Here is a 14,137-nt window from a genome sequence, read left to right as displayed (position 1 = left end):
CTGACGTCGCCTAGCAACGCTGCCGTAATGACGGGTGCACACATGTAGCCACCCATCATTACGGGGCCTCATGCACACGACCATAAAAACACCCGTTATCACGGGTCGTAATTACGACCCGAAATAGCGGGCCCATAGACTTCTGTTAGCCACGGGTACCTTCCCGTTTTCTCACGGGAAGGTTCCCGTGCCGTTAAAAAGATAGAACATGTTCTATTTTTTTATTTTACGGGCCGTGCTCGTAATTACGACTCGTAAGTACGAGCACGGCCGGCCGGCCACGGGCAGCTGGCCGCTTTTGCGAACCATGCTGTCATTATAATTATAGCAGCACGGCCCGTAAAATAGAACATGTTCTATTTTTTTAACGGCACGGGCACCTTCCCGGGAGAATACGGAAAGGTACCCGTGGGTAACAGAAGTCTATGAGCCCGTTATTGCGGGTCGTAATTACGACCCGCAATAATGGGTGTTTTTACGGTCGTGTGCATGATGGGAGCACGGCTCGGAAAAACGAACGGCTGCCCGTGCTCATCTCCTGAAATAATCTGTGCTGCCTTAAACTCTGTGGACAGGTCAGGATCCTGTTTCTTTTAAATGCTGCTAGGGAACCCGCTCGATCCACTATATAAGGCTACGCTACAGTGCAGCATTTAAAAGAAACAGGATCCTGACCTGTCCACAGAGTTTAAGGCAGCACAGAGTATTTCAGGAGATGAGCGTGCAGATTCAGTGCTGTTGTGAACTCTGCTCTTACCATTACGTAGCTCTCAGTCTGTTATCTCTCCTCCACTCCTTTCCTCAAGAACACCTTCACATGATTGGCAAGTCACCACGTAATGGTAAGAGCAGAGTTCACAGCAGCACAGAGTATTTCAGGAGATGAGCGTGCGGATCTTGTGCGTGGTGGTGACTTGCCAATCATGTGAACGTGTTATAGAGGACAGGAGTGGAGGAGATGTAACAGACTGAGCTACGTAATGGTAAGAACAGAGTTCACAGCAGCACAGAGTATTTCAGGAGAGGAGCGTGCAGATTCAGTGCTGCTGTGAACTCTGCTCTTACCATTACGTAGCTCAGTCTGTTACCTCTCCTCCACTCCTGTCCTCAATAACACCTTCACGTGATTGGCAAGTCACCACCCCGCACAAGATCCGCACGCTCATCTCCTGAAATACTCTGTGCTGCTGTGAACTCTGCTCTTACCATTACGTGGTGACTTGCCAATCATGTGAAGGTGTTCTGGAGGACAGGAGTGGAGGAGAGGTAACAGACTGAGAGCTACGTAATGGTAAGAGCAGAGTTCGCAGCAGCACTGAATCTGCACGCTCATCTCCTGAAATACTCTGTGCTGCCTTAAACTCTATGGACAGGTCAGGATCCTGTTTCTTTTAAATGCTGCACTGTAGCGCAGCCGTATATAGTGGATCGAGCGGGTTCCCCAGCAGCATTTAAAAGAAACCGTGTTTGTGTATGTGTGTGTTTGTGTATATATGTGTGTTTGGGTATGTGACTTTGTCTGTTTTTGTTTTTATATGTGTGTGTGTATATATGGGTGTGTTTGTGTATATGTGTTTTGTGTATATGTTTGTGTATATATGGGTGTATTTGTGTATATGTTTGTGTGTAGATGTTTGTGTGTGTTTTTGTATATGTGTATATGTGTGTATATGGGTGTGTGTTTGTGTGTATATATGGGTGTGTTTGTGTATATGTGTTTGTGTATATGTGTGTTTGGGTATGTGTGTTTTTGTTTGTATATGTGTTTGTGTATATGTGTTCGTGTATGTGTGTATAACTGTGTGTGTGTGTGTTTGGATATGTGTGTTTTTGTTTGTATATGTGTGAGTTCGTGTATATGTGTGTGTTTGTCTGTTTATGTGTGTGTGTGTATATCTTGTTGTGTTTGTGTATATATGTGTGTGTCTGTGTATGGTTGTTTGTTTGTGTGTGTGTGTATATATGTGTGTAGGTGAGTAGAAGTATTGGTATTGTTCACATTGATAACTGTTTTTTTATGTTGTTGCAGATTTTGATGTACCGATTGGACTACATCTACGATTCGTTGGACTACTGCGTAGATCTGCGTTTTTTCAAATTTTAATAAAATGGTTAACGAGGGTTTTGTTGGGGATTTCTTATTTCAATAAAAAAGAATTGTCTTTGTGTTTTTTTTTTCAAACTTTATTAGTGCCTAGATAATGGTAGTTGGCTGATTGACAGCGTCCATTATTAAGGCGGTACTTAGTGTTAGCCGGTGCAGAGGCTAGCACTAACCACCCATTATTACCCCGGTACCCACCACCACCAGGGGTGCCGGGAAGAGCTTGGTACGATCCAGTACCCGACCATCTGTTGTGATGGTCGGGTACTGGGGCGGCCGTAGGCTGGTATTATGAGGCTGGGAAGGGCCAAAATCAGTGGACCTTCCCACCCTTGTAATGCTAGGCTGCTGCTGCTGTGTTGTATCGGGCTGGTTATAAAAATGGGGGGGACCCCCACGTCGTTTTTTTTTTGGAATTTAACAAATTTAGCAATAGACGGGTCCCCCACATTTTTAATAACCAGCCATATACAAGGCCGCAGCAGTCTGGCATTACATGGGTGGGAAGGGCCACTGGTTTTGTCCATTCCCAGGCTAATAACACTGTGTTGTATGTGGCTGGTTATGATAAATTGGGTGGAACCCCATGTCTTTTTAAAAAAAAAAATGTAAATAAATAAATAATTTAAAAAAATGACGTGGGGTCCCCCCCACTTTTATAACCAGCCAGATACAACACAGCAGCAGCAGCCTAGCATTACAAGGGTGGGAAGGTCCACTGTTTTTGGCCCTTCCCAGCCTCATAATACCAGCCTGCGGCCGCCCCAGAGCCCGACCATCACAACAGATGGTCGGGTACTGGATCGTACCTGGCTCTTCCCGGCACCCCTGGTGGTTTTGGGTACCGGGGTAATAATGGTGGTTAGTGTTAGCCTCTGCACCGGCTAACACTAAGCCTCGCATTAGTAATGGATGTTGTCACTCAGACAGCGGCCATTACTAAAGTGGTAATAATAAAATTAGAAAAGAAAAAGACAAAGATATAGATAAAATATTTTATTGAAATAAAGCACCCCCAACACAACCCTCATTAACCATTTTATTGTAGAAAAAAAACCGTCATCGAAGTAGTCCTCGAAACCGACGTAGTCCAAACACCAAACCTGTAAAAAAATAAAATAATGAAATAAAACATGTTGTAGGCTTAGATTCAGTTTAATGTGTGATACTGACTGTTATACCATGTATAGAAGCCTGCCGCGAAGTTGACTTAGATACAGGGCGCCAGCAGACAGTATCATACATGGCCATACATACATATATACAAATATACATACATATATACAAACATACATACATATATACAAGCATGCACATATATACATGCAAATATACATACATGCAAACATACACACATATATACATGCAAACTATCATACATACATGCATACACACACACATGAAAACATACATACATACAAACAAACATGCAAAGATACATACATACATATATACAAGCATGCACAAATATACATGCAAACATAAATACATGCAAACATAATTACATACATGCACATATATAAACATACATGCAAACATACATGCAAAAATAAAAACATGCAAACATACATACATGCACATATATACATACATACATGACAACATACATACAAACATACATGACAACATACATACATGCAAACATACATACATGCAAACATACATACACACATGCAAACATATATACATGCAAATATACATACAAACATGCACATGTATACATACATGCCAACATACATGCAAACATACATGCACATATATACATACATACATGACAACATACATACATGCAAATATACATACATACACACATGCACATATATACATACATGCCAACATACATGCACATATATACATACATGACAACATACATACATACATACATATATATATATATATACACACATGCAAATATACATACATTCATGCAAACATACATGCAAACATACATACATACATACAAATATGCATACACACATGCACATATATACATACATGACAACATACATACATACATACATGACAACATACATGCAAAAATACATACATGCAAACATACATACATGCAAATATATACATGCAAATATACATACAAACATGCACATATATACATACATGCCAACATACATGCAAACATACATGCACAGATATACATACATACATACATACATACATGCCAACATACATACATGCCAAAAAATAATAATAATACGTTCATACTTACTTTCCTCCTGTCCGGCCTCCAGCGATGACGTTTCATTCATGTCGCCGCTGCAGCCTGTGATTGGCTGCAGAGGCGGTCACGTGGGATGAAGCGTCATCCTGACGTGCGTGACCGCCACTACAGCCTGTGATTGGCTGCAGCGGCGAAAGGGATGAAACGTCATCGCTGGAGGCCGGACAGGAGGAAAGTAAGTACGAACGTATAATTTTTATTTTTTTATTACATTTAAATGGTATTTTCCGCGCGCCGAGCATGTACTGTGAAGGTTGCTGAAAGAGTTAGTGCAGCCCATTAACTCTATCAGCACCCTGGACAGTAGCATGCTCGGCGCACGTAAGTGACAGGTTCGGTCAGAACTAGTTCGGTCCGAACCGAACTTTTTTCTGAAATTCGGCGAACTAGCCGAACCGAACTTTTGATAAGTTCGCTCATCTCTAATCTTAGCATTGGGTAGTTTCTTGAGGGGCACAAAGTGGCACATCTTACTGAAACGGTCTACTACAACCCACACCACCGACTTGCCTTGAGATGGAGGCAAATCGGTGATAAAATCCATGGAGATATGGGTCCAAGGTCTCTGGGGAATGGGCAAAGAACATAGTAAGCCCGCTGGTCGGGACCTGGGAGTCTTGGACCTAGCACAAATTTCACAAGCGGCGACGTAGGCCTTAACGTCTTTAAGCAACCCAGGCCACCAATAGTTTCTGGCAATGAGATGCTTGGTACCCAGGATGCCTGGATGGCCAGATAGAGCAGTCATGATTTTCCCTGAGTACCCTTAGCCGGAATTGCAGGGGAACAAACACCTTGTTCTCAGGAAGGTTCCCGGGAGCTGAAACTTGATCAGCCGCAATTTCGGAGACTAAGTCAGAATCAACAGAGGAAATGATTATACCTGGAGGCAAAACACAAGCAGGATCTTCCTCCGAAAGAGGGCTGGCCATGAAGCTACGCGACAGTGCATCAGCCTTAATATTTTTAGAGCCAGCCCTATAGGTGACCAAAAAGTTGAATCTAGTAAAAAATAAAGCCCATCGAGCTTGTCTCGGGTTTAGCCTCCGGGCAGATTCTAGGAAAACCAGATTCTTGTGGTCGGTAAGGACCGTTACCTGGTGCCTAGCCCCCTCCAGGAAGTAGCGCCACTCTTCAAATGCCTATTTAATGGCTAAGAGTTCGCTGTTGCCAACATCATAGTTACTCTCAGTGGGCGAGAACTTCCTGGAGAAGTAGGCACAGGGACGGAGATGGGTGAGGGACCTGGTACCCTGGGACAAGACAGCACCCACTCCCACCTCGGAGGCGTCAACCTCCACGATGAATGGTTCCATTTGGTTAGGCTGAATCAGCACAGGGGCCGAGATAAAGCACTTCTTAAGGACCTCAAAAGCCTGGACCGCCTCTGGAGGCCAGTGGAGGAGATCAGCACCTTTGCGAGTAAGATCCGTAAGAGACTTAGCGATGACCAAGAAGTTAGCAATAAATCTCCTGTAATAATTAGCGAACCCCAGGAAGCACTGTAACGCCTTCAGGGAGGCAGGTTGGACCCATTCAGCCACAGCCTGCACCTTGGCGGGGTCCATGCGGAATTCATGAGGAGTGAGGATTTGACCCAAAAATGGTATCTCCTGCACCCCAAATACACATTTTTCGGTTTTAGCAAACAGTTTGTTTTCCCGAAGGGCCTGGAGCACCTTCCTGACATGCTCAATGTGGGAGGACCAGTCCTTGGAAAGCACAAGTATGTAATCAAGGTACACTACAAGAAATAACCCCAGGTAGTCTCTTAAAATCTCATTTATGAAATTCTGGAAGACCGCGGGAGCATTACACAACCCAAAGGGCATAACGAGGTATTCGAAATGACCTTCAGGCGTATTAAACGCATTCTTCCACTCATCCCCCTCTTTGATGCGGATAAGGTTATAAGCCCCCCGTAGATCAAACTTAAAGTACCATTGGGCCCCGTGAACCTGATTGAAGAGATCAGGAATCAAAGGAAGGGGATACTGGTTCCTTACAGTGACCTTATTCAAGTTTCGGTAGTCAATGCAAGGCCTAAGACCACCATCCTTCTTCCCTACGAAGAAGAAGCCAGCACCTACCGGAGAAGTAGAGGGGCGAATCTAACCCTTGGCCAGGCATTCCTGGATATACTCTCTCATGGCTTCACGTTCGGGACAAGAGAGATTAAATATCCTACCCTTAGGGAGCTTAGCTCCTGGTACCAAATCGATTGCGCAATCGTATTCTCTATGACGAGGTAACACTATGGAGGCCTTTTTAGAAAAAACATCAGCGTAGTCCTGAACAAACTCAGGTAGAGTGTTCACCTCCTCAGGGAGAGAAATAGAATTAACAGAAAAACATGACGTCATGCATTCATTACCCCATTTGGTAAGATCCCCAGTATTCCAGTTAAACATGGGATTATGCATCTGCAACCAGGGAAGGCCTAAAACCAAATCGGACGATAATCCCTGCATCACCAGTAAAGAGCACTGCTCCAAATGCATGGAGCCAACAAGGAGTTCAAAAACAGGGGTATGCTGCGTAAAATAACCATTAGCAAGAGGAGTGGTGTCGATACCCACTACCGGGACAGGTTTAGGTAAATCAATCAACGGCATAGCTAGAGACATAGCAAATTCCACAGACATAATATTAGCAGAAGACCCTGAATCCACGAAGGCACTGCCGGCAGCAGACCTACCACCAAAAGAGACCTGAAAGGGAAGCAAGATTTTATTAGGTTTCATATTTACGGGAAATACCTGTGCGCCCAAGTGACCTCCCCGATGATCACTTAGGCGCGGAAGTTTTCCGTCTGCTTATTCTTACGCCTAGGACAGTTGTTCACTTGATGCTTGTCATCCCCACAGTAGAAGCAGAGACCATTCTTCCTGTGGAACTCTCTACGTTGTTGGGGAGACACGGAGGCCCCGAGTTGCATAGGTTCATCCAAGTCTTCCGTGGAAGAACGAAGCAACGGAACCTCGGGAGCCATCATGGGGGAGTCAGAGGAGAAGGCACAAAAACGTTCAAGTCGTCGTTCACTGAGACGTCGGTCAAGACGTACCGCTAAAGCCATAACCTGATCTAGGGAGTCAAAAGAGGGATAGCTAACTAACAGGTCTTTCAGGGCGTTCGACAGACCCAATCTAAACTGGCACCTTAAGGCAGGGTCATTCCACCGAGAAGCTACACACCACTTCCTAAAGTCAGAACAGTACTCCTCAACGGGTCTCTTACCCTGACGTAAGGTCACCAGCTGACTCTCGGCAAAGGCAGTCTTATCAGTCTAGTCATATATGAGCCCGAGAGCAGAAAAGAAAAGATCAACAGAGGAAAGTTCAGGGGCGTAAGGAGCCAAGGAGAAGGCCCATTCCTGGGGACCGTCCTGGAGCCGGGACATAATTATACCCACTCGCTGGCTCTCAGAACCTGAGGAGTTGGGCTTTAAGTGGAAATAGAGCCTACAACTCTCCCGAAAGGAGAAAAAAGTCTTCCGGTCCCCTGAGAACCGGTCAGGCAACTTGAGGTGGGGTTCAAGAGGTGAGGTGGGGGGCACTACGAGGGTAGCATCATGCTGGTTGCCCCTCTGAGCAAGAGCTTGGACCTGTAGGGAGAGGCCCTGCATTTGCTGAGCCAGGGTCTCAAGGGGGTCCATAGTTGTGTCAGGGACCAGGGTAGAAAAGGTATATGGGCCTGTGATTATGTAATGATGGGATAGGGAGACAGACAGGTGAGCCCTAATCTACCCGCCACTCAGTCCCTGCCTACTTGCAACGACCCGTCCTAGGCGACGGCATACAACTGGGCGACGGTCCCTACGCTCAATAAGAGCACGACAGACAAGGGTACACAGAAGTTAGGGAAATGGGGCAGTTGCCCACGACAGCACCGTGAGCAACGAGAGTAGTGAACGAGCCGAGTCAAACCAGGAGTGTACGAGGTACAAAACGCAGAGCAGGAGACTAGTGAACGAGTCGAGTCAAACCAGGAGTATACGAGGTACCAAACGCAGAGCAGGAGAATTGTCAGTAAAGCCAGGGTCAAAATGAAGCAGCAGCAGAGCCAGGACACAGACAGAATCACAGGCAAAGGAGGAGCAGGAAATGCAGGTATAAATAGACAGAGGGCGGGAGCTAGCTCCGTCTGGCCAGGTTGTGATAAGCTCTCCCACTCCTCAGCCTCCCAGCCTGACTGGTAGAAGATCGTGTCACTCTCTCAGACTTAGGAGCAGGTGCAGACTGATTACCCACGGGCGTCGACACAGAAGCTGTGTCTGGCAGATCCTTTACAACATTAGTGTTCACAGTGTGCTGTCGCCATTTTTTTTGTCTGCTCCAGAGATAGATAGATAGATAGATAGATAGATAGATAGATAGATAGATAGATAGATAGATAGATAGATAGATAGATATGTATTTATTTATACTTTTTCTGTTATGCTAAAGAGTCAGCCGAGGTGACTGCTCAGCGTGACAGACATACACATAATGAAGGGGTTAATAGCTACTTACATAGAGCTAGTGTTGGGGTCAGAGAGCAGTAGGAGTAGAATACCTAAACTCAGCAACCGCGGGACACTGTGGCTCGAACTGATGGGGAGGAGCAGACATGCACACGATGAGTTCTTGCTGTAGCCAATCCTTTCCCTCTAGGTCACAAGGAAGAGGGAAACAGCTAGAAGTCAGGTGATTGGGTGGATGGCACATTGGGCGGGCCTGCCTAGCAATGTAGAGGATTCAATCATTGCAGTGCTACTGCGCCAGTATGGGGGGGCATGTGGGCCACCCTAGCGTCAGCTATGCCACTCTCTTGGGCTCGTACAGGAGCAGAATCACCGGCCAGACCTTTGGCAACACTCTGGCCCAGGGATTACACTCCTGGAGAAGCCATGACGGCAGCGTCAGCACCCGGCAGCCAAGTGGACCCCCCCAATGGTGATGAGCCCGGCACGTGCCCGGTTTCGCCGGGTGCTGACCCCGGCCCTGGCCTCGAACCCTGTGGCCTCAAATTGAATACCTGAGGAGGATGTAAAATCAGGCACTTGGGGGGGGCTATACTTATCTGCAGCTACCCATGACAATTCGGGCATAGCAGGACCTGCGACTCTTCTGCGCTGACGGGGGGGTTAAGAGACAGTTTCGCTAGATATGGACTTAGATGAAAGCACAAACTATGCTTCACCTTCACTTGCTGAGTCCGTATCAGAGCATGACATTTGGTATGCCTCTTCAGCAGTGTAAAGCCTTTGGGACATATTTTATATTTCTAACTGGTGATGACAGGTCTGATGACAGGCGATGAAAGGTCTGATGACAGGTCTGATGACAGCCGAATAAAAGTCTGATGACAGGTCTGATGACAGGTGATAAAAGGTCTGATGACTGGTCTGATGACAGCCGAATAAAAGTCTGATGACAGGTTTGATGACAGGTGATAAAAGGCCTGATGACAGGTCTGATGACAGTCTGATGGCAGGCGATGAAAGGTCTGATGACAGGTCTAATGACTGTTTCTTTTTTTAAATATGTCAACTGAACAAAGGGATCGGAGCGCCCACCAGTGACCCTGCTGTATTTGAAAGCGGGGATACCCTACATACAGACTGGCCAATCACAGCGCTCGCCGACACTGGGACCATTCTGATTGATCCCATGCCGGCATCTCCTGCCCAGCAACTCTACTTTAGAGCTGAGTTGCCGTTCTGTCATTGTGTCGCTTGACACAGTGACCGTATAAAGTCCTGACGTGTCTGGTACGTTCGATTGCAGTAAGTTACTTGCAATACCGACGTACCAGCAATGTCATTTTGCGGCAGGGGGTTAATAACCAGAAGTAGAGGAAAATCTATTTACCCAAATGTTCACAAATTGCACAAAACAAGGAACAACCAATAATTCACCTGTGTAAGTTGTCCCAACAATAAGATAAAAGTGCTGCAGCTTTCATACTAAGCAGCTGTATTGCATTGTAATGTTCTGTGGTCTGAAATAAATGGTTTCAGGAACAGAATATTTTAAGAGCCTTATAAAAGCTTGGTGTTTACAGATGTTTTACTGGGAAGGTCAAGGACTTGTAATGTGGCTAAAACCCATTATGATCAAAACACATGAGTTGTCAGATGACAAGTAGCTCTAATCCAGGGGCGTAGCTATGGGGGGCAGACGGGGCAAGTGCCCCGGGCGCAACTAGGAGGTAGGGAAGGGGGGCGCCGCAGACATGAGGTCAGGTGACTCAGGTCAGGTGACTGGACTGGTCCACTCTTGGGCTGGCACCGACTCCAGTTAGATTGCCGCTGCATGACCCCCTGGTTCCTCCTAACGGTGAGTCACATCAAGCAGATGGAAGAGTAATAGCGGTAGGCTACCGCTCTATGCTCTGGCGGCAGTGTGGCACTAAGTACAAGAGGGAGGGGGGTTGTGTGGCACTATGTAAAAGAGGGAGGGAGGTTGTGTGGCACTATGTAAGAGGGGGAGGGGGGTTGTGTGGCACTAAGTACATAGGGGGGCTGTGTGGCACTTAGTACAAGGGGGCAGTGTGGCACTAAGTACATGGGAGGCTGTGGCACTATGTATAACGGGGTGGCAATAAGTACAAGGGGCGTGTAGCACTAAGTACAAGTGAGGGCTGTGCACAATATATACAAGGGGGCTGTGTGTGGCGCTATCTACAATAGGGGGCTGTGTGTGGAACTATCAACAAGAAAGGGGCTGTGAGTGGCGCTATCTACAACAGGGGGGCTATGTGGTGTTAACTACATGAGAGGTGCTGTGTGTAGCACTATCTACAAGGGGGGCTGTGTGTGGCACTATCTACAAGGGGAGCTATGTGTGGCACTATCTACAATGAAAAAAAAAACAAAAAAACACGGCGCCACATAGTGCAGGTTACCCAGGTAGGTTATAGTAATGATTACCAATGAACTGCTAACCTGGTAATAGATGTAAGAAAGCTCGGAATGACGTGTGAGCTGCTGCCAAGTCTCGATGCCGGTGATCCTTCAGGAGACCGCAGTGAATAGTGGTATAGGCGAGAGAAAAAGTGGAGTCTTCAGGAGGCATTGCTACACACAGAGTAATGTGCAAACCCGTGAACGGTAGTAACTCACGTATGCAGTTTGAAGTACCAAGGTTTATTGAGGAAAGAAGTGGCAACGTGTTTCAATGCTGGAACAGCATCTTCATCAGGCCATAAGACCTTCGATATGTAAGGTCTTATATACTAAAATGCTAACAGAAAAAAACCGCCAAAGAAACGGAGGTCAGAGGGCAATGATGACATCATTACCGGGATCAATCGGTCATAAGGCGTATCGTTAACATAAAGAATACATGTTCAGATAAAAACAATATGGTACATCCACAAAGAAATACTATTAAAATGTAACAGCGCTAATTAGAAAATTAAAACATATAAATATAAAATTCTTTTCTACGTTAATAATACAGTAAAATTACAGTAAAAACTCATTATAGATTGAATAATTTATAATATGTATGCAAAATAGTGCAGTTATATTACAGTTGTATTAATAAAATGAGAGAACGGACTAAACTCAGTAAACTTGAATTTTGCAGAAAACTAATAAAAGACTTAGCAAGGTGCAGTTGGTTGCTAGGCAACGCAGAATGTATCAATGGACATATCTGAAGAAAGGACCACAAGTTATTGCTGTGAAATTTGTCGACAAACTGCAAAGGAGGGAAATGTATAAGAAAACTTCTAAAGGTAAGCGGTTCCCGACATAATGATACTACTTTTGTAGCTACTCCAGGGCTGATTCAGATATGTCATTTAGACCGTCTGGTTGGAGGGTCTTCAGTTTGAAAATACAGTAGTTTTCTCTTTGTTTAAGCTTGCAGAATCTGTTTGTAACATTACAAAGAATGTGTTCTATAGGAGTAATGACAATATTGCTAAATTGGCTATTATGTACAGAGGCAAAATGACGGGAAACACTATGTTTCATGTAACCCGTATTTACATTAAACCTATGGTTGTTAATCCTCGTACGTAGGCATTGTGTTGTACGCCCAACATACTGCAACCGACAAGGGCATTCCAACATATATATTACATAGGAACTGCCACAATTAAGGAAGCTCCTAATAGGAAATGATTCATTAGTTACTGTGGATGTATATATACTTTTTTTGTGTGCTATGTTGGTACAGCACATACAACGTTGACGACCACATTTGAAGGAGCCAAGTGTCTTTGGGAACATAGTCGGACACGGAGATTCGGAGCTCCTTATTTTACTGGGTGCTAAAATGTTTTTTAAAGACATTGAACGTCTAAATGTGATAATTGGTCTAACGGGTAGCTCTGTTTTCAAGTAGGGATCACTCCTCAAAATTTGCCAATATTTACATAAAATCTCCCTGACAGCTTTATTGCCACTGTTAAATGAAGTAATAAAATTACTTGTAAATCTACGATTCTCTTTTTTGACTGATTTCTGTGCAATATAGGACTCTTGAGATAGCTGAGTAGCTTTAAGACGCGCCCCTTTAATAAGGTTCGGGGGGAAGCTTTTTTCTTTAAACCTTTTTTCTAGTAAATTACACTCTTCCATAAAATCAGTATCAGTAGTACAGTTTTTCATCGCCCTTCTAAACTCTCCGAAGGGACATTTTTTATCCAAGGGGGATTGTGGGCACTTTTAAAATTAATGTAACTATTAACATCAACAGATATCTCAAGAGTCCTGTATTGCCCAGAAATCGATCAAAAAAGAGAATCGTAGATTTACAAGTAATTTTATTACTTCATTTAACAGTGGCAATAAAGCTGTCAGGGAGATTTTATATAAATATTGGCATATTTTGAGGAGTGATCCCTACTTGAAAACAGAGCTACCCGTTAGACCAATTATCACATTTAGACGTTCAATGTCTTTAAAAAACATTTTAGCACCCAGTAAAATAAGGAGCTCCGAATGTCCGTGTCCGACTATGTTCCCAAAGACACTTGGCTCCTTCAAATGTGGTCGTCAACGTTGTATGTGCTGTACCAACATAGCACACAAATAAAGTATATATACATCCACAGTAACTAATGAATCGTTTCCTATTTGGAGCTTCCTTAATTGTGGCAGTTCCTATGTAATATATATGTTGGAATGCCCTTGTCGGTTGCAGTATGTTGGGCGTACAACACAATGCCTACGTACAAGGATTAACAACCATAGGTTTAATGTAAATACGAGTTACATGAAACATAGTGTTTCCCATCATTTTGCCTCTGTACATAATAGCCAATTTAGCAATATTGTCATTACTCCTATAGAACACATTCTTTGTAATGTTACAAACAGATTCTGCAAGCTTAAACAAAGAGAAAACTACTGGATTTTCAAACTGAAGACCCTCCAACCAGACGGTCTAAATGACATATCTGAATCAGCCCTGGAGTAGCTACAAAAGTAGTATCATTATGTCGGGAACCGCTTACCTTTAGAAGTCTTCTTATACATTTCCCTCCTTTCCAGTTTGTTGACAAATTTCACAGCAATAACTTGTGGTCCTTTCTTCAGATATGCCCATTGATACATTCTGCGTTGCCTAGCAACCAATGGCACCTTGCTAAGTCTTTTATTCGTTTTCTGCAAAATACAAGTTTGCTGAGTTTAGTCCGTTCTCTCATTTTATTAATACAACTGTAATATAACTGCACTATTTTGCATACATATTATAAATTATTCAATCTATATTGAGTTTTTACTGTAATTTTACTGTATTATTAACGTAGAAAAGATTTTATATTTATATGTTTTAATTTTCTAATTAGCGCTGTTA

Source organism: Rhinoderma darwinii, chromosome 3, assembly GCF_050947455.1.
Source record: "Rhinoderma darwinii isolate aRhiDar2 chromosome 3, aRhiDar2.hap1, whole genome shotgun sequence".
In the NCBI taxonomy this organism is placed as follows: Eukaryota; Metazoa; Chordata; class Amphibia; order Anura; family Rhinodermatidae; genus Rhinoderma; species Rhinoderma darwinii.
Note: the sequence above shows the minus strand (reverse complement) of the source record.